General features: G+C 29.9%; 30 non-coding genes across 30 annotated transcripts; all 30 read left to right on the top strand.

The window, feature by feature from the left end:
* Positions 1-697: 697 nt before the first annotated feature.
* On the top strand, positions 698-771 carry TRNAT-AGU (transfer RNA threonine (anticodon AGU)). The gene has a single exon. It is a non-coding gene; the product is annotated as a tRNA-Thr (tRNA).
* Positions 772-1,612: 841 nt separating this feature from the next.
* On the top strand, positions 1,613-1,686 carry TRNAT-AGU (transfer RNA threonine (anticodon AGU)). Its single transcript has one exon. It is a non-coding gene; the product is annotated as a tRNA-Thr (tRNA).
* An 828-nt stretch (positions 1,687-2,514) lies between these two features.
* TRNAT-AGU (transfer RNA threonine (anticodon AGU)) lies at positions 2,515-2,588 on the top strand. Its single transcript has one exon. It is a non-coding gene; the product is annotated as a tRNA-Thr (tRNA).
* Positions 2,589-3,429: 841 nt separating this feature from the next.
* TRNAT-AGU (transfer RNA threonine (anticodon AGU)) lies at positions 3,430-3,503 on the top strand. Its single transcript has one exon. It is a non-coding gene; the product is annotated as a tRNA-Thr (tRNA).
* Positions 3,504-4,328: 825 nt separating this feature from the next.
* Positions 4,329-4,402, top strand: TRNAT-AGU (transfer RNA threonine (anticodon AGU)). The gene has a single exon. It is a non-coding gene; the product is annotated as a tRNA-Thr (tRNA).
* An 894-nt stretch (positions 4,403-5,296) lies between these two features.
* On the top strand, positions 5,297-5,370 carry TRNAT-AGU (transfer RNA threonine (anticodon AGU)). The gene has a single exon. It is a non-coding gene; the product is annotated as a tRNA-Thr (tRNA).
* Positions 5,371-6,197: 827 nt separating this feature from the next.
* Positions 6,198-6,271, top strand: TRNAT-AGU (transfer RNA threonine (anticodon AGU)). The gene has a single exon. It is a non-coding gene; the product is annotated as a tRNA-Thr (tRNA).
* Positions 6,272-7,119: 848 nt separating this feature from the next.
* On the top strand, positions 7,120-7,193 carry TRNAT-AGU (transfer RNA threonine (anticodon AGU)). Its single transcript has one exon. It is a non-coding gene; the product is annotated as a tRNA-Thr (tRNA).
* Positions 7,194-8,019: 826 nt separating this feature from the next.
* Positions 8,020-8,093, top strand: TRNAT-AGU (transfer RNA threonine (anticodon AGU)). Its single transcript has one exon. It is a non-coding gene; the product is annotated as a tRNA-Thr (tRNA).
* Positions 8,094-8,934: 841 nt separating this feature from the next.
* Positions 8,935-9,008, top strand: TRNAT-AGU (transfer RNA threonine (anticodon AGU)). The gene has a single exon. It is a non-coding gene; the product is annotated as a tRNA-Thr (tRNA).
* An 824-nt stretch (positions 9,009-9,832) lies between these two features.
* Positions 9,833-9,906, top strand: TRNAT-AGU (transfer RNA threonine (anticodon AGU)). The gene has a single exon. It is a non-coding gene; the product is annotated as a tRNA-Thr (tRNA).
* Positions 9,907-10,747: 841 nt separating this feature from the next.
* Positions 10,748-10,821, top strand: TRNAT-AGU (transfer RNA threonine (anticodon AGU)). The gene has a single exon. It is a non-coding gene; the product is annotated as a tRNA-Thr (tRNA).
* Positions 10,822-11,648: 827 nt separating this feature from the next.
* TRNAT-AGU (transfer RNA threonine (anticodon AGU)) lies at positions 11,649-11,722 on the top strand. Its single transcript has one exon. It is a non-coding gene; the product is annotated as a tRNA-Thr (tRNA).
* Positions 11,723-12,569: 847 nt separating this feature from the next.
* Positions 12,570-12,643, top strand: TRNAT-AGU (transfer RNA threonine (anticodon AGU)). The gene has a single exon. It is a non-coding gene; the product is annotated as a tRNA-Thr (tRNA).
* An 826-nt stretch (positions 12,644-13,469) lies between these two features.
* TRNAT-AGU (transfer RNA threonine (anticodon AGU)) lies at positions 13,470-13,543 on the top strand. The gene has a single exon. It is a non-coding gene; the product is annotated as a tRNA-Thr (tRNA).
* Positions 13,544-14,391: 848 nt separating this feature from the next.
* On the top strand, positions 14,392-14,465 carry TRNAT-AGU (transfer RNA threonine (anticodon AGU)). Its single transcript has one exon. It is a non-coding gene; the product is annotated as a tRNA-Thr (tRNA).
* Positions 14,466-15,292: 827 nt separating this feature from the next.
* Positions 15,293-15,366, top strand: TRNAT-AGU (transfer RNA threonine (anticodon AGU)). Its single transcript has one exon. It is a non-coding gene; the product is annotated as a tRNA-Thr (tRNA).
* Positions 15,367-16,213: 847 nt separating this feature from the next.
* TRNAT-AGU (transfer RNA threonine (anticodon AGU)) lies at positions 16,214-16,287 on the top strand. The gene has a single exon. It is a non-coding gene; the product is annotated as a tRNA-Thr (tRNA).
* An 826-nt stretch (positions 16,288-17,113) lies between these two features.
* TRNAT-AGU (transfer RNA threonine (anticodon AGU)) lies at positions 17,114-17,187 on the top strand. Its single transcript has one exon. It is a non-coding gene; the product is annotated as a tRNA-Thr (tRNA).
* Positions 17,188-18,028: 841 nt separating this feature from the next.
* TRNAT-AGU (transfer RNA threonine (anticodon AGU)) lies at positions 18,029-18,102 on the top strand. The gene has a single exon. It is a non-coding gene; the product is annotated as a tRNA-Thr (tRNA).
* An 824-nt stretch (positions 18,103-18,926) lies between these two features.
* TRNAT-AGU (transfer RNA threonine (anticodon AGU)) lies at positions 18,927-19,000 on the top strand. Its single transcript has one exon. It is a non-coding gene; the product is annotated as a tRNA-Thr (tRNA).
* An 894-nt stretch (positions 19,001-19,894) lies between these two features.
* TRNAT-AGU (transfer RNA threonine (anticodon AGU)) lies at positions 19,895-19,968 on the top strand. The gene has a single exon. It is a non-coding gene; the product is annotated as a tRNA-Thr (tRNA).
* Positions 19,969-20,795: 827 nt separating this feature from the next.
* TRNAT-AGU (transfer RNA threonine (anticodon AGU)) lies at positions 20,796-20,869 on the top strand. Its single transcript has one exon. It is a non-coding gene; the product is annotated as a tRNA-Thr (tRNA).
* An 848-nt stretch (positions 20,870-21,717) lies between these two features.
* Positions 21,718-21,791, top strand: TRNAT-AGU (transfer RNA threonine (anticodon AGU)). The gene has a single exon. It is a non-coding gene; the product is annotated as a tRNA-Thr (tRNA).
* An 826-nt stretch (positions 21,792-22,617) lies between these two features.
* TRNAT-AGU (transfer RNA threonine (anticodon AGU)) lies at positions 22,618-22,691 on the top strand. The gene has a single exon. It is a non-coding gene; the product is annotated as a tRNA-Thr (tRNA).
* An 841-nt stretch (positions 22,692-23,532) lies between these two features.
* TRNAT-AGU (transfer RNA threonine (anticodon AGU)) lies at positions 23,533-23,606 on the top strand. The gene has a single exon. It is a non-coding gene; the product is annotated as a tRNA-Thr (tRNA).
* An 824-nt stretch (positions 23,607-24,430) lies between these two features.
* Positions 24,431-24,504, top strand: TRNAT-AGU (transfer RNA threonine (anticodon AGU)). The gene has a single exon. It is a non-coding gene; the product is annotated as a tRNA-Thr (tRNA).
* Positions 24,505-25,345: 841 nt separating this feature from the next.
* On the top strand, positions 25,346-25,419 carry TRNAT-AGU (transfer RNA threonine (anticodon AGU)). Its single transcript has one exon. It is a non-coding gene; the product is annotated as a tRNA-Thr (tRNA).
* Positions 25,420-26,247: 828 nt separating this feature from the next.
* Positions 26,248-26,321, top strand: TRNAT-AGU (transfer RNA threonine (anticodon AGU)). Its single transcript has one exon. It is a non-coding gene; the product is annotated as a tRNA-Thr (tRNA).
* Positions 26,322-27,162: 841 nt separating this feature from the next.
* On the top strand, positions 27,163-27,236 carry TRNAT-AGU (transfer RNA threonine (anticodon AGU)). The gene has a single exon. It is a non-coding gene; the product is annotated as a tRNA-Thr (tRNA).
* Positions 27,237-27,975: the final 739 nt, after the last annotated feature.

Genomic DNA, 27,975 nt, shown 5'->3' on the forward strand with positions numbered 1-27,975 from the left:
TCCAAATAAAAAAAATGCAATATTCCCCTTTTTTTTTTTAATATCAGTTATTTTGTAGAAGTAAATTGATGCCAAGGTAACTAGAAAAGAATTCCAGAAATTGCCAATCATCATGTCTGAGCAATCTCCAGGAACAATATGGTGTCCAGTCAGAGGAAATGTTTAAACAAAAGTCAGTAACAATGTGAGTTTCTCAAGATAAATTGATAGACAATTTAGTCATCAGAGTTTAGGGAGCAATAGAAAATAATGGATTATTTGTTACTTAACATAAACAATATTGTGATAGGAAAGCAATTCCAGAAATAAATCTTTCCATTTATCGAGCAAGCTTCCAGATAAAATGTTAACAATAATTCTATCATTGAGATCTCATGTTTTCATTTCACGATTACTTTTTAACTGTATGAGTACCAACAATAGACTGACTTTAATTTCCCAGGGATGACTACATTAATAAGAACGCCATAATATCTATTACAATAAAGCATATTAACAAGTGACTTGAACAAACATTGTAAGAATGTAGGGCCTGTATATACAAAATAAAGGAGAAAAAAGCATTATATAACTTACTGTAAGTTTCCAACTGTTTAAAGAATTAATAAAATACTAGTTTCAAAAAAATATATAAAAATAATAAAAAATATTATACTTTAGACATATAATTTGTCATTATATGTAAGGCAGTGCAGGTGGTGCTTTGGCTTAGTTGGTTAAAGTGCCTGTCTAGTAAACAGGAGATCCTGAGTTCATATCTCAGCAGTACCTTTGCTTGATACCTTTTTATCACACCAGTATGTAGTTTTTTGTTGATGCATAACAAAATAAGATGTGTAAAACCTTTATCTGCTTTCACTTTGGCACATTTGGTCACCAATGTAAAAAAGTTTAAAGATGCCATCCATGTCAGAAGACGACAAACAACAAAACTTCACCCTATTTCAACATAAGTTAATTTGTAGAAATATGCCTATGTTAAGGTAAATAGATGAATTTTTACAAAATAGCCTTCATCATATTGGGTAAACTGCAAAATTAATTTAGAGTACATTAAAAAGAGAATAACACAGAAAGTGTTAAAATGTCTGTAAAAAAGTAAGTTTCCCAAGATACAGTAATTTGAGAGTCAGTTTAGTCATCATAGCTAGAGAATCATTGACATTTAACCCATATTTATTTCCATAACATACTTAAAATTGTGTTAGGAAAATACTTCTTGATGAAAAGCTAAACTTCTCTTGAAAAAGCATCAATAAAGATTGCTAACCACAATTCTGACTTTTTAAAACAGAGTTCTTAATTTTACTACATGTTTTTGTTTTCTGAATATCAAAAATTAATTGACATTATTCCCATGTAGCATTACTTACAGAGAAATCAATAAAAGTGCTAAACAAAAAATTAGAAAATTACTTTGACAAGATATTTTAAGAATGAAGGTGCTGTAAATCATGAATGAAAAGAGAGAACACAACTTTCTATTTATACTCTAAATTTCCACCGGTTTGAAAAATTGATGAAGCAATAGTTATAAGAATATCAAAAATTGTTACCAAATAGCATATCTTAGATATATCATTTTTCTTTGTGAAGCTCTAGGGCATTATGTGGTGCTGTGGCTTAGTTGGTTAAAGCGCCTGTCTAGTAAACAGGAGATCCTGAGTTCAAATCTCAGCAGCGCCTTTCATTTATTTTCATCAACTCAGAACATAGTTTGTTGATAATTCATCACAAAAAGACATGTGAATGCTTCAGCAGCCTTTACCCTTTCTCACATGTTCAGTAATATGTACCACATTTCTAGATACAGTCCAAATCAGAAAACACAAAAAAATGCAATATTCCCCTTTTTTAATATCAGTTATTTTGTAGAAGTAAATTGATGCCAAGGTAACTAGAAAAGAATTCCAGAAATTGCCAATCATCATGTCTGAGCAATCTCCAGGAACAATATGGTGTCCAGTCAGAGGAAATGTTTAAACAAAAGTCAGTAACAATGTGAGTTTCTCAAGATAAATTGATAGACAATTTAGTTATCAGAGTTTGGGGAGCAATAGAAAATAATGGATTATTTGTTACTTAACATAAACAATATTGTGTTAGGAAAGCAATTGCAAAAATAAATCTTTCCATTTATTGAGCAAGCTTCCAGATAAAATGTTAACAATAATTCTATCATTGAGATCTCATGTTTTCATTTCACGATTACTTTTTAACTGTATGAGTACCAACAATAGACTGACTTTAATTTCCCAGGGATGACTACATTAATAAGAACGCCATAATATCTATTACAATAAAGCATATTAACAAGTGACTTGAACAAACATTGTAAGAATGTAGGGCCTGTATATACAAAATAAAGGAGAAAAAAGCATTATATAACTTACTGTAAGTTTCCAACTGTTTAAAGAATTAATAAAATACTAGTTTCAAAAAAATATATAAAAATAATAAAAAATATTATACTTTAGACATATAATTTGTCATTATATGTAAGGCAGTGCAAGTGGTGCTGTGGCTTAGTTGGTTAAAGTGCCTGTCTAGTAAACAGGAGATCCTGAGTTCATATCTCAGCAGTACCTTTGCTTGATACCTTTTTATCACACCAGTATGTAGTTTTTTGTTGATGCATAACAAAATAAGATGTGTAAAACCTTTATCTGCTTTCACTTTGGCACATTTGGTCACCAATGTAAAAAAGTTTAAAGATGCCATCCATGTCAGAAGACGACAAACAACAAAACTTCACCCTATTTCAACATAAGTTAATTTGTAGAAATATGCCTATGTTAAGGTAAATAGATTAATTTTTACAAAATAGCCTTCATCATATTGGGTAAACTGCAAAATTAATTTAGAGTACATTAAAAAGAGAATAACACAGAAAGTGTTAAAATGTCTGTAAAAAAGTAAGTTTCCCAAGGTACAGTAATTTGAGAGTCAGTTTAGTCATCATAGCTAGAGAATCATTGACATTTAACCCATATTTATTTCCATAACATCCTTAAAATTGTGTTAGGAAAATACTTCTTGATGAAAAGCTAAACTTCTCTTGAAAAAGCATCAATAAAAATGCTAACCATAATTCTGACTTTTTAAAACAGAGTTCTTAATTTTACTACATGTTTTTGTTTTCTGAATATCAAAAATTAATTGACATTTATTCCCATGTAGCATTACTTACAGAGAAATCAATAAAAGTGCTAAAAAATTTTTTAGAAAATTACTTTGACAAGATATTTTAAGAATGAAGGTCCTGTAAATCATGAATGAAAAGAGACAACACAACTTTCTATTTATACTCTAAATTTCCACCGGTTTGAAAAATTAATGAAGCAATAGTTATAAGAATATCAAAAATTGTTACCAAATAGCATATTTTAGATATATCATTTTTCTTTGTGAAGCTCCAGGGCATCATGTGGTGCTGTGGCTTAGTTGGTTAAAGCGCCTGTCTAGTAAACAGGAGATCCTGAGTTCAAATCTCAGCAGCACCTTTTATTTATTTTCATCAACTCAGAACATAGTTTGTTGATAATTCATCACAAAAAGACATGTGAATGCTTCAGCAGCCTTTACCCTTTCTCACATGTTCAGTAATATGTACCACATTTCTAGATACAGTCCAAATAAAAAAAATGCAATATTCCCCTTTTTTTTTTTAATATCAGTTATTTTGTAGAAGTAAATTGATGCCAAGGTAACTAGAAAAGAATTCCAGAAATTGCCAATCATCATGTCTGAGCAATCTCCAGGAACAATATGGTGTCCAGTCAGAGGAAATGTTTAAACAAAAGTCAGTAACAATGTGAGTTTCTCAAGATAAATTGATAGACAATTTAGTCATCAGAGTTTAGGGAGCAATAGAAAATAATGGATTATTTGTTACTTAACATAAACAATATTGTGATAGGAAAGCAATTCCAGAAATAAATCTTTCCATTTATCGAGCAAGCTTCCAGATAAAATGTTAACAATAATTCTATCATTGAGATCTCATGTTTTCATTTCACGATTACTTTTTAACTGTATGAGTACCAACAATAGACTGACTTTAATTTCCCAGGGATGACTACATTAATAAGAACGCCATAATATCTATTACAATAAAGCATATTAACAAGTGACTTGAACAAACATTGTAAGCATGTAGGGCCTGTATTTACAAAATAAAGGAGAAAAAAAGCATTATATTACTTACTGTAAGTTTCCAACTGTTTAAAGAATTAATAAAATACTAGTTTCAAAGAAATATATAAAAATAATAAAAAATATTATACTTTAGACATATAATTTGTCATTATATGTAAGGCAGTGCAAGTGGTGCTGTGGCTTAGTTGGTTAAAGTGCCTGTCTAGTAAACAGGAGATCCTGAGTTCATATCTCAGCAGTACCTTTGCTTGATACCTTTTTATCACACCAGTATGTAGTTTTTTGTTGATGCATAACAAAATAAGATGTGTAAAACCTTTATCTGCTTTCACTTTGGCACATTTGGTCACCAATGTAAAAAAGTTTAAAGATGCCATCCATGTCAGAAGACGACAAACAACAAAACTTCACCCTATTTCAACATAAGTTAATTTGTAGAAATATGCCTATGTTAAGGTAAATAGATGAATTTTTACAAAATAGCCTTCATCATATTGGGTAAACTGCAAAATTAATTTAGAGTACATTAAAAAGAGAATAACACAGAAAGTGTTAAAATGTCTGTAAAAAAGTAAGTTTCCCAAGATACAGTAATTTGAGAGTCAGTTTAGTCATCATAGCTAGAGAATCATTGACATTTAACCCATATTTATTTCCATAACATACTTAAAATTGTGTTAGGAAAATACTTCTTGATGAAAAGCTAAACTTCTCTTGAAAAAGCATCAATAAAGATTGCTAACCATAATTCTGACTTTTTAAAACAGAGTTCTTAATTTTACTACATGTTTTTGTTTTCTGAATAGCAATAGAAAATAATGGATTATTTGTTACTTACATGTTTTTGTTTTCTGAATATCAAAAATTAATTGACATTATTCCCATGTAGCATTACTTACAGAGAAATCAATAAAAGTGCTAAACAAAAAATTAGAAAATTACTTTGACAAGATATTTTAAGAATGAAGGTGCTGTAAATCATGAATGAAAAGAGAGAACACAACTTTCTATTTATACTCTAAATTTCCACCGGTTTGAAAAATTGATGAAGCAATAGTTATAAGAATATCAAAAATTGTTACCAAATAGCATATCTTAGATATATCATTTTTCTTTGTGAAGCTCTAGGGCATTATGTGGTGCTGTGGCTTAGTTGGTTAAAGCGCCTGTCTAGTAAACAGGAGATCCTGACTTCAAATCTCAGCAGCGCTTTTCATTTATTTTCATCAACTCAGAACATAGTTTGTTGATAATTCATCACAAAAAGACATGTGAATGCTTCAGCAGCCTTTACCCTTTCTCACATGTTCAGTAATATGTACCACATTTCTAGATACAGTCCAAATCAGAAAACACAAAAAAATGCAATATTCCCCTTTTTTAATATCAGTTATTTTGTAGAAGTAAATTGATGCCAAGGTAACTAGAAAAGAATTCCAGAAATTGCCAATCATCATGTCTGAGCAATCTCCAGGAACAATATGGTGTCCAGTCAGAGGAAATGTTTAAACAAAAGTCAGTAACAATGTGAGTTTCTCAAGATAAATTGATAGACAATTTAGTCATCAGAGTTTAGGGAGCAATAGAAAATAATGGATTATTTGTTACTTAACATAAACAATATTGTGTTAGGAAAGCAATTCCAGAAATAAATCTTTCCATTTATCGAGCAAGCTTCCAGATAAAATGTTAACAATAATTCTATCATTGAGATCTCATGTTTTCATTTCACGATTACTTTTTAACTGTATGAGTACCAACAATAGACTGACTTTAATTTCCCAGGGATGACTACATTAATAAGAACGCCATAATATCTATTACAATAAAGCATATTAACAAGTGACTTGAACAAACATTGTAAGAATGTAGGGCCTGTATATACAAAATAAAGGAGAAAAAAGCATTATATAACTTACTGTAAGTTTCCAACTGTTTAAAGAATTAATAAAATACTAGTTTCAAAAAATATATAAAAATAATAAAAAATATTATACTTTAGACATATAATTTGTCATTATATGTAAGGCAGTGCAAGTGGTGCTGTGGCTTAGTTGGTTAAAGTGCCTGTCTAGTAAACAGGAGATCCTGAGTTCATATCTCAGCAGTACCTTTGCTTGATACCTTTTTATCACACCAGTATGTAGTTTTTTGTTGATGCATAACAAAATAAGATGTGTAAAACCTTTATCTGCTTTCACTTTGGCACATTTGGTCACCAATGTAAAAAAGTTTAAAGATGCCATCCATGTCAGAAGACGACAAACAACAAAACTTCACCCTATTTCAACATAAGTTAATTTGTAGAAATATGCCTATGTTAAGGTAAATAGATGAATTTTTACAAAATAGCCTTCATCATATTGGGTAAACTGCAAAATTAATTTAGAGTACATTAAAAAGAGAATAACACAGAAAGTGTTAAAATGTCTGTAAAAAAGTAAGTTTCCCAAGGTACAGTAATTTGAGAGTCAGTTTAGTCATCATAGCTAGAGAATCATTGACATTTAACCCATATTTATTTCCATAACATCCTTAAAATTGTGTTAGGAAAATACTTCTTGATGAAAAGCTAAACTTCTCTTGAAAAAGCATCAATAAAGCAATAAAGAATGCTAACCATAATTCTGACTTTTTAAAACAGAGTTCTTAATTTTACTACATGTTTTTGTTTTCTGAATATCAAAAATTAATTGACATTTATTCCCATGTAGCATTACTTACAGAGAAATCAATAAAAGTGCTAAAAAAATTTAGAAAATTACTTTGACAAGATATTTTAAGAATGAAGGTGCTATAAATCATGAATGAAAAGAGAGAACACAACTTTCTATTTATACTCTAAATTTCCACCGGTTTGAAAAATTGATAAAGCAATAGTTATAAGAATATCAAAAATTGTTACCAAATAGCATATCTTAGATATATCATTTTTCTTTGTGAAGCTCCAGGGCATCATGTGGTGCTGTGGCTTAGTTGGTTAAAGCGCCTGTCTAGTAAACAGGAGATCCTGACTTCAAATCTCAGCAGCGCTTTTCATTTATTTTCATCAACTCAGAACATAGTTTGTTGATAATTCATCACAAAAAGACATGTGAATGCTTCAGCAGCCTTTACCCTTTCTCACATGTTCAGTAATATGTACCACATTTCTAGATACAGTCCAAATCAGAAAACACAAAAAATGCAATATTCCCCTTTTTTAATATCAGTTATTTTGTAGAAGTAAATTGATGCCAAGGTAACTAGAAAAGAATTCCAGAAATTGCCAATCATCATGTCTGAGCAATCTCCAGGAACAATATGGTGTCCAGTCAGAGGAAATGTTTAAACAAAAGTCAGTAACAATGTGAGTTTCTCGAGATAAATTGATAGACAATTTAGTCATCAGAGTTTAGGGAGCAATAGAAAATAATGGATTATTTGTTACTTAACATAAACAATATTGTGTTAGGAAAGCAATTCCAGAAATAAATCTTTCCATTTATTGAGCAAGCTTCCAGATAAAATGTTAACAATAATTCTATCATTGAGATCTCATGTTTTCATTTCACGATTACTTTTTAACTGTATGAGTACCAACAATAGACTGACTTTAATTTCCCAGGGATGACTACATTAATAAGAACGCCATAATATCTATTACAATAAAGCATATTAACAAGTGACTTGAACAAACATTGTAAGAATGTAGGGCCTGTATATACAAAATAAAGGAGAAAAAAACATTATATAACTTACTGTAAGTTTCCAACTGTTTAAAGAATTAATAAAATACTAGTTTCAAAAAATATATAAAAATAATAAAAAATATTATACTTTAGACATATAATTTGTCATTATATGTAAGGCAGTGCAAGTGGTGCTGTGGCTTAGTTGGTTAAAGTGCCTGTCTAGTAAACAGGAGATCCTGAGTTCATATCTCAGCAGTACCTTTGCTTGATACCTTTTTATCACACCAGTATGTAGTTTTTTGTTGATGCATAACAAAATAAGATGTGTAAAACCTTTATCTGCTTTCACTTTGGCACATTTGGTCACCAATGTAAAAAAGTTTAAAGATGCCATCCATGTCAGAAGACGACAAACAACAAAACTTCACCCTATTTCAACTTAAGTTAATTTGTAGAAATATGCCTATGTTAAGGTAAATAGATGAATTTTTACAAAATAGCCTTCATCATATTGGGTAAACTGCAAAATTAATTTAGAGTACATTAAAAAGAGAATAACACAGAAAGTGTTAAAATGTCTGTAAAAAAGTAAGTTTCCCAAGGTACAGTAATTTGAGAGTCAGTTTAGTCATCATAGCTAGAGAATCATTGACATTTAACCCATATTTATTTCCATAACATCCTTAAAATTGTGTTAGGAAAATACTTCTTGATGAAAAGCTAAACTTCTCTTGAAAAAGCATCAATAAAAATGCTAACCATAATTCTGACTTTTTAAAACAGAGTTCTTAATTTTACTACATGTTTTTGTTTTCTGAATATCAAAAATTAATTGACATTTATTCCCATGTAGCATTACTTACAGAGAAATCAATAAAAGTGCTAAAAAAATTTTTAGAAAATTACTTTGACAAGATATTTTAAGAATGAAGGTCCTGTAAATCATGAATGAAAAGAGACAACACAACTTTCTATTTATACTCTAAATTTCCACCGGTTTGAAAAATTAATGAAACAATAGTTATAAGAATATCAAAAATTGTTACCAAATAGCATATTTTAGATATATCATTTTTCTTTGTGAAGCTCCAGGGCATCATGTGGTGCTGTGGTTTAGTTGGTTAAAGCGCCTGTCTAGTAAACAGGAGATCCTGAGTTCAAATCTCAGCAGCACCTTTTATTTATTTTCATCAACTCAGAACATAGTTTGTTGATAATTCATCACAAAAAGACATGTGAATGCTTCAGCAGCCTTTACCCTTTCTCACATGTTCAGTAATATGTACCACATTTCTAGATACAGTCCAAATAAAAAAAATGCAATATTCCCCTTTTTTTTTTTAATATCAGTTATTTTGTAGAAGTAAATTGATGCCAAGGTAACTAGAAAAGAATTCCAGAAATTGCCAATCATCATGTCTGAGCAATCTCCAGGAACAATATGGTGTCCAGTCAGAGGAAATGTTTAAACAAAAGTCAGTAACAATGTGAGTTTCTCAAGATAAATTGATAGACAATTTAGTCATCAGAGTTTAGGGAGCAATAGAAAATAATGGATTATTTGTTACTTAACATAAACAATATTGTGATAGGAAAGCAATTCCAGAAATAAATCTTTCCATTTATCGAGCAAGCTTCCAGATAAAATGTTAACAATAATTCTATCATTGAGATCTCATGTTTTCATTTCACGATTACTTTTTAACTGTATGAGTACCAACAATAGACTGACTTTAATTTCCCAGGGATGACTACATTAATAAGAACGCCATAATATCTATTACAATAAAGCATATTAACAAGTGACTTGAACAAACATTGTAAGAATGTAGGGCCTGTATATACAAAATAAAGGAGAAAAAAGCATTATATAACTTACTGTAAGTTTCCAACTGTTTAAAGAATTAATAAAATACTAGTTTCAAAAAAATATATAAAAATAATAAAAAATATTATACTTTAGACATATAATTTGTCATTATATGTAAGGCAGTGCAGGTGGTGCTTTGGCTTAGTTGGTTAAAGTGCCTGTCTAGTAAACAGGAGATCCTGAGTTCATATCTCAGCAGTACCTTTGCTTGATACCTTTTTATCACACCAGTATGTAGTTTTTTGTTGATGCATAACAAAATAAGATGTGTAAAACCTTTATCTGCTTTCACTTTGGCACATTTGGTCACCAATGTAAAAAAGTTTAAAGATGCCATCCATGTCAGAAGACGACAAACAACAAAACTTCACCCTATTTCAACATAAGTTAATTTGTAGAAATATGCCTATGTTAAGGTAAATAGATGAATTTTTACAAAATAGCCTTCATCATATTGGGTAAACTGCAAAATTAATTTAGAGTACATTAAAAAGAGAATAACACAGAAAGTGTTAAAATGTCTGTAAAAAAGTAAGTTTCCCAAGATACAGTAATTTGAGAGTCAGTTTAGTCATCATAGCTAGAGAATCATTGACATTTAACCCATATTTATTTCCATAACATACTTAAAATTGTGTTAGGAAAATACTTCTTGATGAAAAGCTAAACTTCTCTTGAAAAAGCATCAATAAAGATTGCTAACCACAATTCTGACTTTTTAAAACAGAGTTCTTAATTTTACTACATGTTTTTGTTTTCTGAATATCAAAAATTAATTGACATTATTCCCATGTAGCATTACTTACAGAGAAATCAATAAAAGTGCTAAACAAAAAATTAGAAAATTACTTTGACAAGATATTTTAAGAATGAAGGTGCTGTAAATCATGAATGAAAAGAGAGAACACAACTTTCTATTTATACTCTAAATTTCCACCGGTTTGAAAAATTGATGAAGCAATAGTTATAAGAATATCAAAAATTGTTACCAAATAGCATATCTTAGATATATCATTTTTCTTTGTGAAGCTCTAGGGCATTATGTGGTGCTGTGGCTTAGTTGGTTAAAGCGCCTGTCTAGTAAACAGGAGATCCTGACTTCAAATCTCAGCAGCGCTTTTCATTTATTTTCATCAACTCAGAACATAGTTTGTTGATAATTCATCACAAAAAGACATGTGAATGCTTCAGCAGCCTTTACCCTTTCTCACATGTTCAGTAATATGTACCACATTTCTAGATACAGTCCAAATCAGAAAACACAAAAAAATGCAATATTCCCCTTTTTTAATATCAGTTATTTTGTAGAAGTAAATTGATGCCAAGGTAACTAGAAAAGAATTCCAGAAATTGCCAATCATCATGTCTGAGCAATCTCCAGGAACAATATGGTGTCCAGTCAGAGGAAATGTTTAAACAAAAGTCAGTAACAATGTGAGTTTCTCAAGATAAATTGATAGACAATTTAGTCATCAGAGTTTAGGGAGCAATAGAAAATAATGGATTATTTGTTACTTAACATAAACAATATTGTGTTAGGAAAGCAATTCCAGAAATAAATCTTTCCATTTATTGAGCAAGCTTCCAGATAAAATGTTAACAATAATTCTATCATTGAGATCTCATGTTTTCATTTCACGATTACTTTTTAACTGTATGAGTACCAACAATAGACTGACTTTAATTTCCCAGGGATGACTACATTAATAAGAACGCCATAATATCTATTACAATAAAGCATATTAACAAGTGACTTGAACAAACATTGTAAGAATGTAGGGCCTGTATATACAAAATAAAGGAGAAAAAAGCATTATATAACTTACTGTAAGTTTCCAACTGTTTAAAGAATTAATAAAATACTAGTTTCAAAAAATATATAAAAATAATAAAAAATATTATACTTTAGACATATAATTTGTCATTATATGTAAGGCAGTGCAAGTGGTGCTGTGGCTTAGTTGGTTAAAGTGCCTGTCTAGTAAACAGGAGATCCTGAGTTCATATCTCAGCAGTACCTTTGCTTGATACCTTTTTATCACACCAGTATGTAGTTTTTTGTTGATGCATAACAAAATAAGATGTGTAAAACCTTTATCTGCTTTCACTTTGGCACTTTTGTAACCAATGTAAAAAAGTTTAAAGATGCCATCCATGTCAGAAGACGACAAACAACAAAACTTCACCCTATTTCAACATAAGTTAATTTGTAGAAATATGCCTATGTTAAGGTAAATAGATGAATTTTTACAAAATAGCCTTCATCATATTGGGTAAACTGCAAAATTAATTTAGAGTACATTAAAAAGAGAATAACACAGAAAGTGTTAAAATGTCTGTAAAAAAGTAAGTTTCCCAAGGTACAGTAATTTGAGAGTCAGTTTAGTCATCATAGCTAGAGAATCATTGACATTTAACCCATATTTATTTCCATAACATCCTTAAAATTGTGTTAGGAAAATACTTCTTGATGAAAAGCTAAACTTCTCTTGAAAAAGCATCAATAAAGCAATAAAGAATGCTAACCATAATTCTGACTTTTTAAAACAGAGTTCTTAATTTTACTACATGTTTTTGTTTTCTGAATATCAAAAATTAATTGACATTTATTCCCATGTAGCATTACTTACAGAGAAATCAATAAAAGTGCTAAAAAAATTTAGAAAATTACTTTGACAAGATATTTTAAGAATGAAGGTGCTATAAATCATGAATGAAAAGAGAGAACACAACTTTCTATTTATACTCTAAATTTCCACCGGTTTGAAAAATTGATAAAGCAATAGTTATAAGAATATCAAAAATTGTTACCAAATAGCATATCTTAGATATATCATTTTTCTTTGTGAAGCTCCAGGGCATCATGTGGTGCTGTGGCTTAGTTGGTTAAAGCGCCTGTCTAGTAAACAGGAGATCCTGACTTCAAATCTTAGCAGCGCTTTTCATTTATTTTCATCAACTCAGAACATAGTTTGTTGATAATTCATCACAAAAAGACATGTGAATGCTTCAGCAGCCTTTACCCTTTCTCACATGTTCAGTAATATGTACCACATTTCTAGATACAGTCCAAATCAGAAAACACAAAAAATGCAATATTCCCCTTTTTTAATATCAGTTATTTTGTAGAAGTAAATTGATGCCAAGGTAACTAGAAAAGAATTCCAGAAATTGCCAATCATCATGTCTGAGCAATCTCCAGGAACAATATGGTGTCCAGTCAGAGGAAATGTTTAAACAAAAGTCAGTAACAATGTGAGTTTCTCGAGATAAATTGATAGACAATTTAGTCATCAGAGTTTAGGGAGCAATAGAAAATAATGGATTATTTGTTACTTAACATAAACAATATTGTGTTAGGAAAGCAATTCCAGAAATAAATCTTTCCATTTATTGAGCAAGCTTCCAGATAAAATGTTAACAATAATTCTATCATTGAGATCTCATGTTTTCATTTCACGATTACTTTTTAACTGTATGAGTACCAACAATAGACTGACTTTAATTTCCCAGGGATGATTACATTAATAAGAACGCCATAATATCTATTACAATAAAGCATATTAACAAGTGACTTGAACAAACATTGTAAGAATGTAGGGCCTGTATATACAAAATAAAGGAGAAAAAAGCATTATATAACTTACTGTAAGTTTCCAACTGTTTAAAGAATTAATAAAATACTAGTTTCAAAAAATATATAAAAATAATAAAAAATATTATACTTTAGACATATAATTTGTCATTATATGTAAGGCAGTGCAAGTGGTGCTGTGGCTTAGTTGGTTAAAGTGCCTGTCTAGTAAACAGGAGATCCTGAGTTCATATCTCAGCAGTACCTTTGCTTGATACCTTTTTATCACACCAGTATGTAGTTTTTTGTTGATGCATAACAAAATAAGATGTGTAAAACCTTTATCTGCTTTCACTTTGGCACATTTGGTCACCAATGTAAAAAAGTTTAAAGATGCCATCCATGTCAGAAGACGACAAACAACAAAACTTCACCCTATTTCAACTTAAGTTAATTTGTAGAAATATGCCTATGTTAAGGTAAATAGATGAATTTTTACAAAATAGCCTTCATCATATTGGGTAAACTGCAAAATTAATTTAGAGTACATTAAAAAGAGAATAACACAGAAAGTGTTAAAATGTCTGTAAAAAAGTAAGTTTCCCAAGGTACAGTAATTTGAGAGTCAGTTTAGTCATCATAGCTAGAGAATCATTGACATTTAACCCATATTTATTTCCATAACATCCTTAAAAATTGTGTTAGGAAAATACTTCTTGATGAAAAGCTAAACTTCTCTTGAAAAAGCATCAATAAAGCAATAAAGAATGCTAACCATAATTCTGACTTTTTAAAACAGAGTTCTTAATTTTACTACATGTTTTTGTTTTCTGAATATCAAAAATTAATTGACATTTATTCCCATGTAGCATTACTTACAGAGAAATCAATAAAAGTGCTAAAAAAATTAGAAAATTACTTTGACAAGATATTTTAAGAATGAAGGTGCTGTAAATCATGAATGAAAAGAGAGAACACAACTTTCTATTTATACTCTAAATTTCCACCGGTTTGAAAAATTGATAAAGCAATAGTTATAAGAATAGCAAAAATTGTTACCAAATAGCATATCTTAGATATATCATTTTTCTTTGTGAAGCTCCAGGGCATCATGTGGTGCTGTGGCTTAGTTGGTTAAAGCGCCTGTCTAGTAAACAGGAGATCCTGACTTCAAATCTCAGCAGCGCTTTTCATTTATTTTCATCAACTCAGAACATAGTTTGTTGATAATTCATCACAAAAAGACATGTGAATGCTTCAGCAGCCTTTACCCTTTCTCACGTGTTTAGTAATATGTACCACATTTCTAGATACAGTCCAAATCAGAAAACACAAAAAATGCAATATTCCCCTTTTTTAATATCAGTTATTTTGTAGAAGTAAATTGATGCCAAGGTAACTAGAAAAGAATTCCAGAAATTGCCAATCATCATGTCTGAGCAATCTCCAGGAACAATATGGTGTCCAGTCAGAGGAAATGTTTAAACAAAAGTCAGTAACAATGTGAGTTTCTCAAGATAAATTGATAGACAATTTAGTCATCAGAGTTTAGGGAGCAATAGAAAATAATGGATTATTTGTTACTTAACATAAACAATATTGTGTTAGGAAAGCAATTCCAGAAATAAATCTTTCCATTTATTGAGCAAGCTTCCAGATAAAATGTTAACAATAATTCTATCATTGAGATCTCATGTTTTCATTTCACGATTACTTTTTAACTGTATGAGTACCAACAATAGACTGACTTTAATTTCCCAGGGATGACTACATTAATAAGAACGCCATAATATCTATTACAATAAAGCATATTAACAAGTGACTTGAACAAACATTGTAAGAATGTAGAGCCTGTATTTACAAAATAAAGGAGAAAAAAGCATTATATAACTTACTGTAAGTTTCCAACTGTTTAAAGAATTAATAAAATACTAGTTTCAAAAAAATATATAAAAATAATAAAAAATATTATACTTTAGACATATAATTTGTCATTATATGTAAGGCAGTGCAAGTGGTGCTGTGGCTTAGTTGGTTAAAGTGCCTGTCTAGTAAACAGGAGATCCTGAGTTCATATCTCAGCAGTACCTTTGCTTGATACCTTTTTATCACACCAGTATGTAGTTTTTTGTTGATGCATAACAAAATAAGATGTGTAAAACCTTTATCTGCTTTCACTTTGGCACTTTTGTAACCAATGTAAAAAAGTTTAAAGATGCCATCCATGTCAGAAGACGACAAACAACAAAACTTCACCCTATTTCAACATAAGTTAATTTGTAGAAATATGCCTATGTTAAGGTAAATAGATGAATTTTTACAAAATAGCCTTCATCATATTGGGTAAACTGCAAAATTAATTTAGAGTACATTAAAAAGAGAATAACACAGAAAGTGTTAAAATGTCTGTAAAAAAGTAAGTTTCCCAAGGTACAGTAATTTGAGAGTCAGTTTAGTCATCATAGCTAGAGAATCATTGACATTTAACCCATATTTATTTCCATAACATCCTTAAAATTGTGTTAGGAAAATACTTCTTGATGAAAAGCTAAACTTCTCTTGAAAAAGCATCAATAAAGCAATAAAGAATGCTAACCATAATTCTGACTTTTTAAAACAGAGTTCTTAATTTTACTACATGTTTTTGTTTTCTGAATATCAAAAATTAATTGACATTTATTCCCATGTAGCATTACTTACAGAGAAATCAATAAAAGTGCTAAAAAAAATTAGAAAATTACTTTGACAAGATATTTTAAGAATGAAGGTGCTGTAAATCATGAATGAAAAGAGAGAACACAACTTTCTATTTATACTCTAAATTTCCACCGGTTTGAAAAATTGATAAAGCAATAGTTATAAGAATATCAAAAATTGTTACCAAATAGCATATCTTAGATATATCATTTTTCTTTGTGAAGCTCCAGGGCATCATGTGGTGCTGTGGCTTAGTTGGTTAAAGCGCCTGTCTAGTAAACAGGAGATGCTGACTTCAAATCTCAGCAGCGCTTTTCATTTATTTTCATCAACTCAGAACATAGTTTGTTGATAATTCATCACAAAAAGACATGTGAATGCTTCAGCAGCCTTTACCCTTTCTCACGTGTTCAGTAATATGTACCACATTTCTAGATACAGTCCAAATCAGAAAACACAAAAAATGCAATATTCCCCTTTTTTAATATCAGTTATTTTGTAGAAGTAAATTGATGCCAAGGTAACTAGAAAAGAATTCCAGAAATTGCCAATCATCATGTCTGAGCAATCTCCAGGAACAATATGGTGTCCAGTCAGAGGAAATGTTTAAACAAAAGTCAGTAACAATGTGAGTTTCTCAAGATAAATTGATAGACAATTTAGTCATCAGAGTTTAGGGAGCAATAGAAAATAATGGATTATTTGTTACTTAACATAAACAATATTGTGTTAGGAAAGCAATTCCAGAAATAAATCTTTCCATTTATTGAGCAAGCTTCCAGATAAAATGTTAACAATAATTCTATCATTGAGATCTCATGTTTTCATTTCACGAATACTTTTTAACTGTATGAGTACCAACAATAGACTGACTTTAATTTCCCAGGGATGACTACATTAATAAGAACGCCATAATATCTATTACAATAAAGCATATTAACAAGTGACTTGAACAAACATTGTAAGAATGTAGAGCCTGTATTTACAAAATAAAGGAGAAAAAAGCATTATATAACTTACTGTAAGTTTCCAACTGTTTAAAGAATTAATAAAATACTAGTTTCAAAAAATATATAAAAATAATAAAAAATATTATACTTTAGACATATAATTTGTCATTATATGTAAGGCAGTGCAAGTGGTGCTGTGGCTTAGTTGGTTAAAGTGCCTGTCTAGTAAACAGGAGATCCTGAGTTCATATCTCAGCAGTACCTTTGCTTGATACCTTTTTATCACACCAGTATGTAGTTTTTTGTTGATGCATAACAAAATAAGATGTGTAAAACCTTTATCTGCTTTCACTTTGGCACATTTGGTCACCAATGTAAAAAAGTTTAAAGATGCCATCCATGTCAGAAGACGACAAACAACAAAACTTCACCCTATTTCAACATAAGTTAATTTGTAGAAATATGCCTATGTTAAGGTAAATAGATTAATTTTTACAAAATAGCCTTCATCATATTGGGTAAACTGCAAAATTAATTTAGAGTACATTAAAAAGAGAATAACACAGAAAGTGTTAAAATGTCTGTAAAAAAGTAAGTTTCCCAAGGTACAGTAATTTGAGAGTCAGTTTAGTCATCATAGCTAGAGAATCATTGACATTTAACCCATATTTATTTCCATAACATCCTTAAAATTGTGTTAGGAAAATACTTCTTGATGAAAAGCTAAACTTCTCTTGAAAAAGCATCAATAAAAATGCTAACCATAATTCTGACTTTTTAAAACAGAGTTCTTAATTTTACTACATGTTTTTGTTTTCTGAATATCAAAAATTAATTGACATTTATTCCCATGTAGCATTACTTACAGAGAAATCAATAAAAGTGCTAAAAAAATTTTTAGAAAATTACTTTGACAAGATATTTTAAGAATGAAGGTCCTGTAAATCATGAATGAAAAGAGACAACACAACTTTCTATTTATACTCTAAATTTCCACCGGTTTGAAAAATTAATGAAGCAATAGTTATAAGAATATCAAAAATTGTTACCAAATAGCATATTTTAGATATATCATTTTTCTTTGTGAAGCTCCAGGGCATCATGTGGTGCTGTGGCTTAGTTGGTTAAAGCGCCTGTCTAGTAAACAGGAGATCCTGAGTTCAAATCTCAGCAGCACCTTTTATTTATTTTCATCAACTCAGAACATAGTTTGTTGATAATTCATCACAAAAAGACATGTGAATGCTTCAGCAGCCTTTACCCTTTCTCACATGTTCAGTAATATGTACCACATTTCTAGATACAGTCCAAATAAAAAAAATGCAATATTCCCCTTTTTTTTTTTAATATCAGTTATTTTGTAGAAGTAAATTGATGCCAAGGTAACTAGAAAAGAATTCCAGAAATTGCCAATCATCATGTCTGAGCAATCTCCAGGAACAATATGGTGTCCAGTCAGAGGAAATGTTTAAACAAAAGTCAGTAACAATGTGAGTTTCTCAAGATAAATTGATAGACAATTTAGTCATCAGAGTTTAGGGAGCAATAGAAAATAATGGATTATTTGTTACTTAACATAAACAATATTGTGATAGGAAAGCAATTCCAGAAATAAATCTTTCCATTTATCGAGCAAGCTTCCAGATAAAATGTTAACAATAATTCTATCATTGAGATCTCATGTTTTCATTTCACGATTACTTTTTAACTGTATGAGTACCAACAATAGACTGACTTTAATTTCCCAGGGATGACTACATTAATAAGAACGCCATAATATCTATTACAATAAAGCATATTAACAAGTGACTTGAACAAACATTGTAAGCATGTAGGGCCTGTATTTACAAAATAAAGGAGAAAAAAGCATTATATTACTTACTGTAAGTTTCCAACTGTTTAAAGAATTAATAAAATACTAGTTTCAAAGAAATATATAAAAATAATAAAAAATATTATACTTTAGACATATAATTTGTCATTATATGTAAGGCAGTGCAAGTGGTGCTGTGGCTTAGTTGGTTAAAGTGCCTGTCTAGTAAACAGGAGATCCTGAGTTCATATCTCAGCAGTACCTTTGCTTGATACCTTTTTATCACACCAGTATGTAGTTTTTTGTTGATGCATAACAAAATAAGATGTGTAAAACCTTTATCTGCTTTCACTTTGGCACATTTGGTCACCAATGTAAAAAAGTTTAAAGATGCCATCCATGTCAGAAGACGACAAACAACAAAACTTCACCCTATTTCAACATAAGTTAATTTGTAGAAATATGCCTATGTTAAGGTAAATAGATGAATTTTTACAAAATAGCCTTCATCATATTGGGTAAACTGCAAAATTAATTTAGAGTACATTAAAAAGAGAATAACACAGAAAGTGTTAAAATGTCTGTAAAAAAGTAAGTTTCCCAAGATACAGTAATTTGAGAGTCAGTTTAGTCATCATAGCTAGAGAATCATTGACATTTAACCCATATTTATTTCCATAACATACTTAAAATTGTGTTAGGAAAATACTTCTTGATGAAAAGCTAAACTTCTCTTGAAAAAGCATCAATAAAGATTGCTAACCATAATTCTGACTTTTTAAAACAGAGTTCTTAATTTTACTACATGTTTTTGTTTTCTGAATAGCAATAGAAAATAATGGATTATTTGTTACTTACATGTTTTTGTTTTCTGAATATCAAAAATTAATTGACATTATTCCCATGTAGCATTACTTACAGAGAAATCAATAAAAGTGCTAAACAAAAAATTAGAAAATTACTTTGACAAGATATTTTAAGAATGAAGGTGCTGTAAATCATGAATGAAAAGAGAGAACACAACTTTCTATTTATACTCTAAATTTCCACCGGTTTGAAAAATTGATGAAGCAATAGTTATAAGAATATCAAAAATTGTTACCAAATAGCATATCTTAGATATATCATTTTTCTTTGTGAAGCTCTAGGGCATTATGTGGTGCTGTGGCTTAGTTGGTTAAAGCGCCTGTCTAGTAAACAGGAGATCCTGACTTCAAATCTCAGCAGCGCTTTTCATTTATTTTCATCAACTCAGAACATAGTTTGTTGATAATTCATCACAAAAAGACATGTGAATGCTTCAGCAGCCTTTACCCTTTCTCACATGTTCAGTAATATGTACCACATTTCTAGATACAGTCCAAATCAGAAAACACAAAAAAATGCAATATTCCCCTTTTTTAATATCAGTTATTTTGTAGAAGTAAATTGATGCCAAGGTAACTAGAAAAGAATTCCAGAAATTGCCAATCATCATGTCTGAGCAATCTCCAGGAACAATATGGTGTCCAGTCAGAGGAAATGTTTAAACAAAAGTCAGTAACAATGTGAGTTTCTCAAGATAAATTGATAGACAATTTAGTCATCAGAGTTTAGGGAGCAATAGAAAATAATGGATTATTTGTTACTTAACATAAACAATATTGTGTTAGGAAAGCAATTCCAGAAATAAATCTTTCCATTTATCGAGCAAGCTTCCAGATAAAATGTTAACAATAATTCTATCATTGAGATCTCATGTTTTCATTTCACGATTACTTTTTAACTGTATGAGTACCAACAATAGACTGACTTTAATTTCCCAGGGATGACTACATTAATAAGAACGCCATAATATCTATTACAATAAAGCATATTAACAAGTGACTTGAACAAACATTGTAAGAATGTAGGGCCTGTATATACAAAATAAAGGAGAAAAAAGCATTATATAACTTACTGTAAGTTTCCAACTGTTTAAAGAATTAATAAAATACTAGTTTCAAAAAATATATAAAAATAATAAAAAATATTATACTTTAGACATATAATTTGTCATTATATGTAAGGCAGTGCAAGTGGTGCTGTGGCTTAGTTGGTTAAAGTGCCTGTCTAGTAAACAGGAGATCCTGAGTTCATATCTCAGCAGTACCTTTGCTTGATACCTTTTTATCACACCAGTATGTAGTTTTTTGTTGATGCATAACAAAATAAGATGTGTAAAACCTTTATCTGCTTTCACTTTGGCACATTTGGTCACCAATGTAAAAAAGTTTAAAGATGCCATCCATGTCAGAAGACGACAAACAACAAAACTTCACCCTATTTCAACATAAGTTAATTTGTAGAAATATGCCTATGTTAAGGTAAATAGATGAATTTTTACAAAATAGCCTTCATCATATTGGGTAAACTGCAAAATTAATTTAGAGTACATTAAAAAGAGAATAACACAGAAAGTGTTAAAATGTCTGTAAAAAAGTAAGTTTCCCAAGGTACAGTAATTTGAGAGTCAGTTTAGTCATCATAGCTAGAGAATCATTGACATTTAACCCATATTTATTTCCATAACATCCTTAAAATTGTGTTAGGAAAATACTTCTTGATGAAAAGCTAAACTTCTCTTGAAAAAGCATCAATAAAGCAATAAAGAATGCTAACCATAATTCTGACTTTTTAAAACAGAGTTCTTAATTTTACTACATGTTTTTGTTTTCTGAATATCAAAAATTAATTGACATTTATTCCCATGTAGCATTACTTACAGAGAAATCAATAAAAGTGCTAAAAAAATTTAGAAAATTACTTTGACAAGATATTTTAAGAATGAAGGTGCTATAAATCATGAATGAAAAGAGAGAACACAACTTTCTATTTATACTCTAAATTTCCACCGGTTTGAAAAATTGATAAAGCAATAGTTATAAGAATATCAAAAATTGTTACCAAATAGCATATCTTAGATATATCATTTTTCTTTGTGAAGCTCCAGGGCATCATGTGGTGCTGTGGCTTAGTTGGTTAAAGCGCCTGTCTAGTAAACAGGAGATCCTGACTTCAAATCTCAGCAGCGCTTTTCATTTATTTTCATCAACTCAGAACATAGTTTGTTGATAATTCATCACAAAAAGACATGTGAATGCTTCAGCAGCCTTTACCCTTTCTCACATGTTCAGTAATATGTACCACATTTCTAGATACAGTCCAAATCAGAAAACACAAAAAATGCAATATTCCCCTTTTTTAATATCAGTTATTTTGTAGAAGTAAATTGATGCCAAGGTAACTAGAAAAGAATTCCAGAAATTGCCAATCATCATGTCTGAGCAATCTCCAGGAACAATATGGTGTCCAGTCAGAGGAAATGTTTAAACAAAAGTCAGTAACAATGTGAGTTTCTCGAGATAAATTGATAGACAATTTAGTCATCAGAGTTTAGGGAGCAATAGAAAATAATGGATTATTTGTTACTTAACATAAACAATATTGTGTTAGGAAAGCAATTCCAGAAATAAATCTTTCCATTTATTGAGCAAGCTTCCAGATAAAATGTTAACAATAATTCTATCATTGAGATCTCATGTTTTCATTTCACGATTACTTTTTAACTGTATGAGTACCAACAATAGACTGACTTTAATTTCCCAGGGATGACTACATTAATAAGAACGCCATAATATCTATTACAATAAAGCATATTAACAAGTGACTTGAACAAACATTGTAAGAATGTAGGGCCTGTATATACAAAATAAAGGAGAAAAAAACATTATATAACTTACTGTAAGTTTCCAACTGTTTAAAGAATTAATAAAATACTAGTTTCAAAAAATATATAAAAATAATAAAAAATATTATACTTTAGACATATAATTTGTCATTATATGTAAGGCAGTGCAAGTGGTGCTGTGGCTTAGTTGGTTAAAGTGCCTGTCTAGTAAACAGGAGATCCTGAGTTCATATCTCAGCAGTACCTTTGCTTGATACCTTTTTATCACACCAGTATGTAGTTTTTTGTTGATGCATAACAAAATAAGATGTGTAAAACCTTTATCTGCTTTCACTTTGGCACATTTGGTCACCAATGTAAAAAAGTTTAAAGATGCCATCCATGTCAGAAGACGACAAACAACAAAACTTCACCCTATTTCAACTTAAGTTAATTTGTAGAAATATGCCTATGTTAAGGTAAATAGATGAATTTTTACAAAATAGCCTTCATCATATTGGGTAAACTGCAAAATTAATTTAGAGTACATTAAAAAGAGAATAACACAGAAAGTGTTAAAATGTCTGTAAAAAAGTAAGTTTCCCAAGGTACAGTAATTTGAGAGTCAGTTTAGTCATCATAGCTAGAGAATCATTGACATTTAACCCATATTTATTTCCATAACATCCTTAAAATTGTGTTAGGAAAATACTTCTTGATGAAAAGCTAAACTTCTCTTGAAAAAGCATCAATAAAAATGCTAACCATAATTCTGACTTTTTAAAACAGAGTTCTTAATTTTACTACATGTTTTTGTTTTCTGAATATCAAAAATTAATTGACATTTATTCCCATGTAGCATTACTTACAGAGAAATCAATAAAAGTGCTAAAAAATTTTTTAGAAAATTACTTTGACAAGATATTTTAAGAATGAAGGTCCTGTAAATCATGAATGAAAAGAGACAACACAACTTTCTATTTATACTCTAAATTTCCACCGGTTTGAAAAATTAATGAAGCAATAGTTATAAGAATATCAAAAATTGTTACCAAATAGCATATTTTAGATATATCATTTTTCTTTGTGAAGCTCCAGGGCATCATGTGGTGCTGTGGTTTAGTTGGTTAAAGCGCCTGTCTAGTAAACAGGAGATCCTGAGTTCAAATCTCAGCAGCACCTTTTATTTATTTTCATCAACTCAGAACATAGTTTGTTGATAATTCATCACAAAAAGACATGTGAATGCTTCAGCAGCCTTTACCCTTTCTCACATGTTCAGTAATATGTACCACATTTCTAGATACAGTCCAAATAAAAAAAATGCAATATTCCCCTTTTTTTTTTTAATATCAGTTATTTTGTAGAAGTAAATTGATGCCAAGGTAACTAGAAAAGAATTCCAGAAATTGCCAATCATCATGTCTGAGCAATCTCCAGGAACAATATGGTGTCCAGTCAGAGGAAATGTTTAAACAAAAGTCAGTAACAATGTGAGTTTCTCAAGATAAATTGATAGACAATTTAGTCATCAGAGTTTAGGGAGCAATAGAAAATAATGGATTATTTGTTACTTAACATAAACAATATTGTGATAGGAAAGCAATTCCAGAAATAAATCTTTCCATTTATCGAGCAAGCTTCCAGATAAAATGTTAACAATAATTCTATCATTGAGATCTCATGTTTTCATTTCACGATTACTTTTTAACTGTATGAGTACCAACAATAGACTGACTTTAATTTCCCAGGGATGACTACATTAATAAGAACGCCATAATATCTATTACAATAAAGCATATTAACAAGTGACTTGAACAAACATTGTAAGAATGTAGGGCCTGTATATACAAAATAAAGGAGAAAAAAGCATTATATAACTTACTGTAAGTTTCCAACTGTTTAAAGAATTAATAAAATACTAGTTTCAAAAAAATATATAAAAATAATAAAAAATATTATACTTTAGACATATAATTTGTCATTATATGTAAGGCAGTGCAGGTGGTGCTTTGGCTTAGTTGGTTAAAGTGCCTGTCTAGTAAACAGGAGATCCTGAGTTCATATCTCAGCAGTACCTTTGCTTGATACCTTTTTATCACACCAGTATGTAGTTTTTTGTTGATGCATAACAAAATAAGATGTGTAAAACCTTTATCTGCTTTCACTTTGGCACATTTGGTCACCAATGTAAAAAAGTTTAAAGATGCCATCCATGTCAGAAGACGACAAACAACAAAACTTCACCCTATTTCAACATAAGTTAATTTGTAGAAATATGCCTATGTTAAGGTAAATAGATGAATTTTTACAAAATAGCCTTCATCATATTGGGTAAACTGCAAAATTAATTTAGAGTACATTAAAAAGAGAATAACACAGAAAGTGTTAAAATGTCTGTAAAAAAGTAAGTTTCCCAAGATACAGTAATTTGAGAGTCAGTTTAGTCATCATAGCTAGAGAATCATTGACATTTAACCCATATTTATTTCCATAACATACTTAAAATTGTGTTAGGAAAATACTTCTTGATGAAAAGCTAAACTTCTCTTGAAAAAGCATCAATAAAGATTGCTAACCACAATTCTGACTTTTTAAAACAGAGTTCTTAATTTTACTACATGTTTTTGTTTTCTGAATATCAAAAATTAATTGACATTATTCCCATGTAGCATTACTTACAGAGAAATCAATAAAAGTGCTAAACAAAAAATTAGAAAATTACTTTGACAAGATATTTTAAGAATGAAGGTGCTGTAAATCATGAATGAAAAGAGAGAACACAACTTTCTATTTATACTCTAAATTTCCACCGGTTTGAAAAATTGATGAAGCAATAGTTATAAGAATATCAAAAATTGTTACCAAATAGCATATCTTAGATATATCATTTTTCTTTGTGAAGCTCTAGGGCATTATGTGGTGCTGTGGCTTAGTTGGTTAAAGCGCCTGTCTAGTAAACAGGAGATCCTGAGTTCAAATCTCAGCAGCGCCTTTCATTTATTTTCATCAACTCAGAACATAGTTTGTTGATAATTCATCACAAAAAGACATGTGAATGCTTCAGCAGCCTTTACCCTTTCTCACATGTTCAGTAATATGTACCACATTTCTAGATACAGTCCAAATCAGAAAACACAAAAAAATGCAATATTCCCCTTTTTTAATATCAGTTATTTTGTAGAAGTAAATTGATGCCAAGGTAACTAGAAAAGAATTCCAGAAATTGCCAATCATCATGTCTGAGCAATCTCCAGGAACAATATGGTGTCCAGTCAGAGGAAATGTTTAAACAAAAGTCAGTAACAATGTGAGTTTCTCAAGATAAATTGATAGACAATTTAGTTATCAGAGTTTGGGGAGCAATAGAAAATAATGGATTATTTGTTACTTAACATAAACAATATTGTGTTAGGAAAGCAATTGCAAAAATAAATCTTTCCATTTATTGAGCAAGCTTCCAGATAAAATGTTAACAATAATTCTATCATTGAGATCTCATGTTTTCATTTCACGATTACTTTTTAACTGTATGAGTACCAACAATAGACTGACTTTAATTTCCCAGGGATGACTACATTAATAAGAACGCCATAATATCTATTACAATAAAGCATATTAACAAGTGACTTGAACAAACATTGTAAGAATGTAGAGCCTGTATTTACAAAATAAAGGAGAAAAAAGCATTATATAACTTACTGTAAGTTTCCAACTGTTTAAAGAATTAATAAAATACTAGTTTCAAAAAAATATATAAAAATAATAAAAAATATTATACTTTAGACATATAATTTGTCATTATATGTAAGGCAGTGCAAGTGGTGCTGTGGCTTAGTTGGTTAAAGTGCCTGTCTAGTAAACAGGAGATCCTGAGTTCATATCTCAGCAGTACCTTTGCTTGATACCTTTTTATCACACCAGTATGTAGTTTTTTGTTGATGCATAACAAAATAAGATGTGTAAAACCTTTATCTGCTTTCACTTTGGCACATTTGGTCACCAATGTAAAAAAGTTTAAAGATGCCATCCATGTCAGAAGACGACAAACAACAAAACTTCACCCTATTTCAACATAAGTTAATTTGTAGAAATATGCCTATGTTAAGGTAAATAGATTAATTTTTACAAAATAGCCTTCATCATATTGGGTAAACTGCAAAATTAATTTAGAGTACATTAAAAAGAGAATAACACAGAAAGTGTTAAAATGTCTGTAAAAAAGTAAGTTTCCCAAGGTACAGTAATTTGAGAGTCAGTTTAGTCATCATAGCTAGAGAATCATTGACATTTAACCCATATTTATTTCCATAACATCCTTAAAATTGTGTTAGGAAAATACTTCTTGATGAAAAGCTAAACTTCTCTTGAAAAAGCATCAATAAAAATGCTAACCATAATTCTGACTTTTTAAAACAGAGTTCTTAATTTTACTACATGTTTTTGTTTTCTGAATATCAAAAATTAATTGACATTTATTCCCATGTAGCATTACTTACAGAGAAATCAATAAAAGTGCTAAAAAATTTTTTAGAAAATTACTTTGACAAGATATTTTAAGAATGAAGGTCCTGTAAATCATGAATGAAAAGAGACAACACAACTTTCTATTTATACTCTAAATTTCCACCGGTTTGAAAAATTAATGAAGCAATAGTTATAAGAATATCAAAAATTGTTACCAAATAGCATATTTTAGATATATCATTTTTCTTTGTGAAGCTCCAGGGCATCATGTGGTGCTGTGGCTTAGTTGGTTAAAGCGCCTGTCTAGTAAACAGGAGATCCTGAGTTCAAATCTCAGCAGCACCTTTTATTTATTTTCATCAACTCAGAACATAGTTTGTTGATAATTCATCACAAAAAGACATGTGAATGCTTCAGCAGCCTTTACCCTTTCTCACATGTTCAGTAATATGTACCACATTTCTAGATACAGTCCAAATAAAAAAAATGCAATATTCCCCTTTTTTTTTTTAATATCAGTTATTTTGTAGAAGTAAATTGATGCCAAGGTAACTAGAAAAGAATTCCAGAAATTGCCAATCATCATGTCTGAGCAATCTCCAGGAACAATATGGTGTCCAGTCAGAGGAAATGTTTAAACAAAAGTCAGTAACAATGTGAGTTTCTCAAGATAAATTGATAGACAATTTAGTCATCAGAGTTTAGGGAGCAATAGAAAATAATGGATTATTTGTTACTTAACATAAACAATATTGTGATAGGAAAGCAATTCCAGAAATAAATCTTTCCATTTATCGAGCAAGCTTCCAGATAAAATGTTAACAATAATTCTATCATTGAGATCTCATGTTTTCATTTCACGATTACTTTTTAACTGTATGAGTACCAACAATAGACTGACTTTAATTTCCCAGGGATGACTACATTAATAAGAACGCCATAATATCTATTACAATAAAGCATATTAACAAGTGACTTGAACAAACATTGTAAGCATGTAGGGCCTGTATTTACAAAATAAAGGAGAAAAAAAGCATTATATTACTTACTGTAAGTTTCCAACTGTTTAAAGAATTAATAAAAT

Source organism: Pseudophryne corroboree, unplaced genomic scaffold (genome assembly GCF_028390025.1).
Source record: "Pseudophryne corroboree isolate aPseCor3 unplaced genomic scaffold, aPseCor3.hap2 scaffold_2594, whole genome shotgun sequence".
NCBI classification, from domain to species: domain Eukaryota; kingdom Metazoa; phylum Chordata; class Amphibia; order Anura; family Myobatrachidae; genus Pseudophryne; species Pseudophryne corroboree.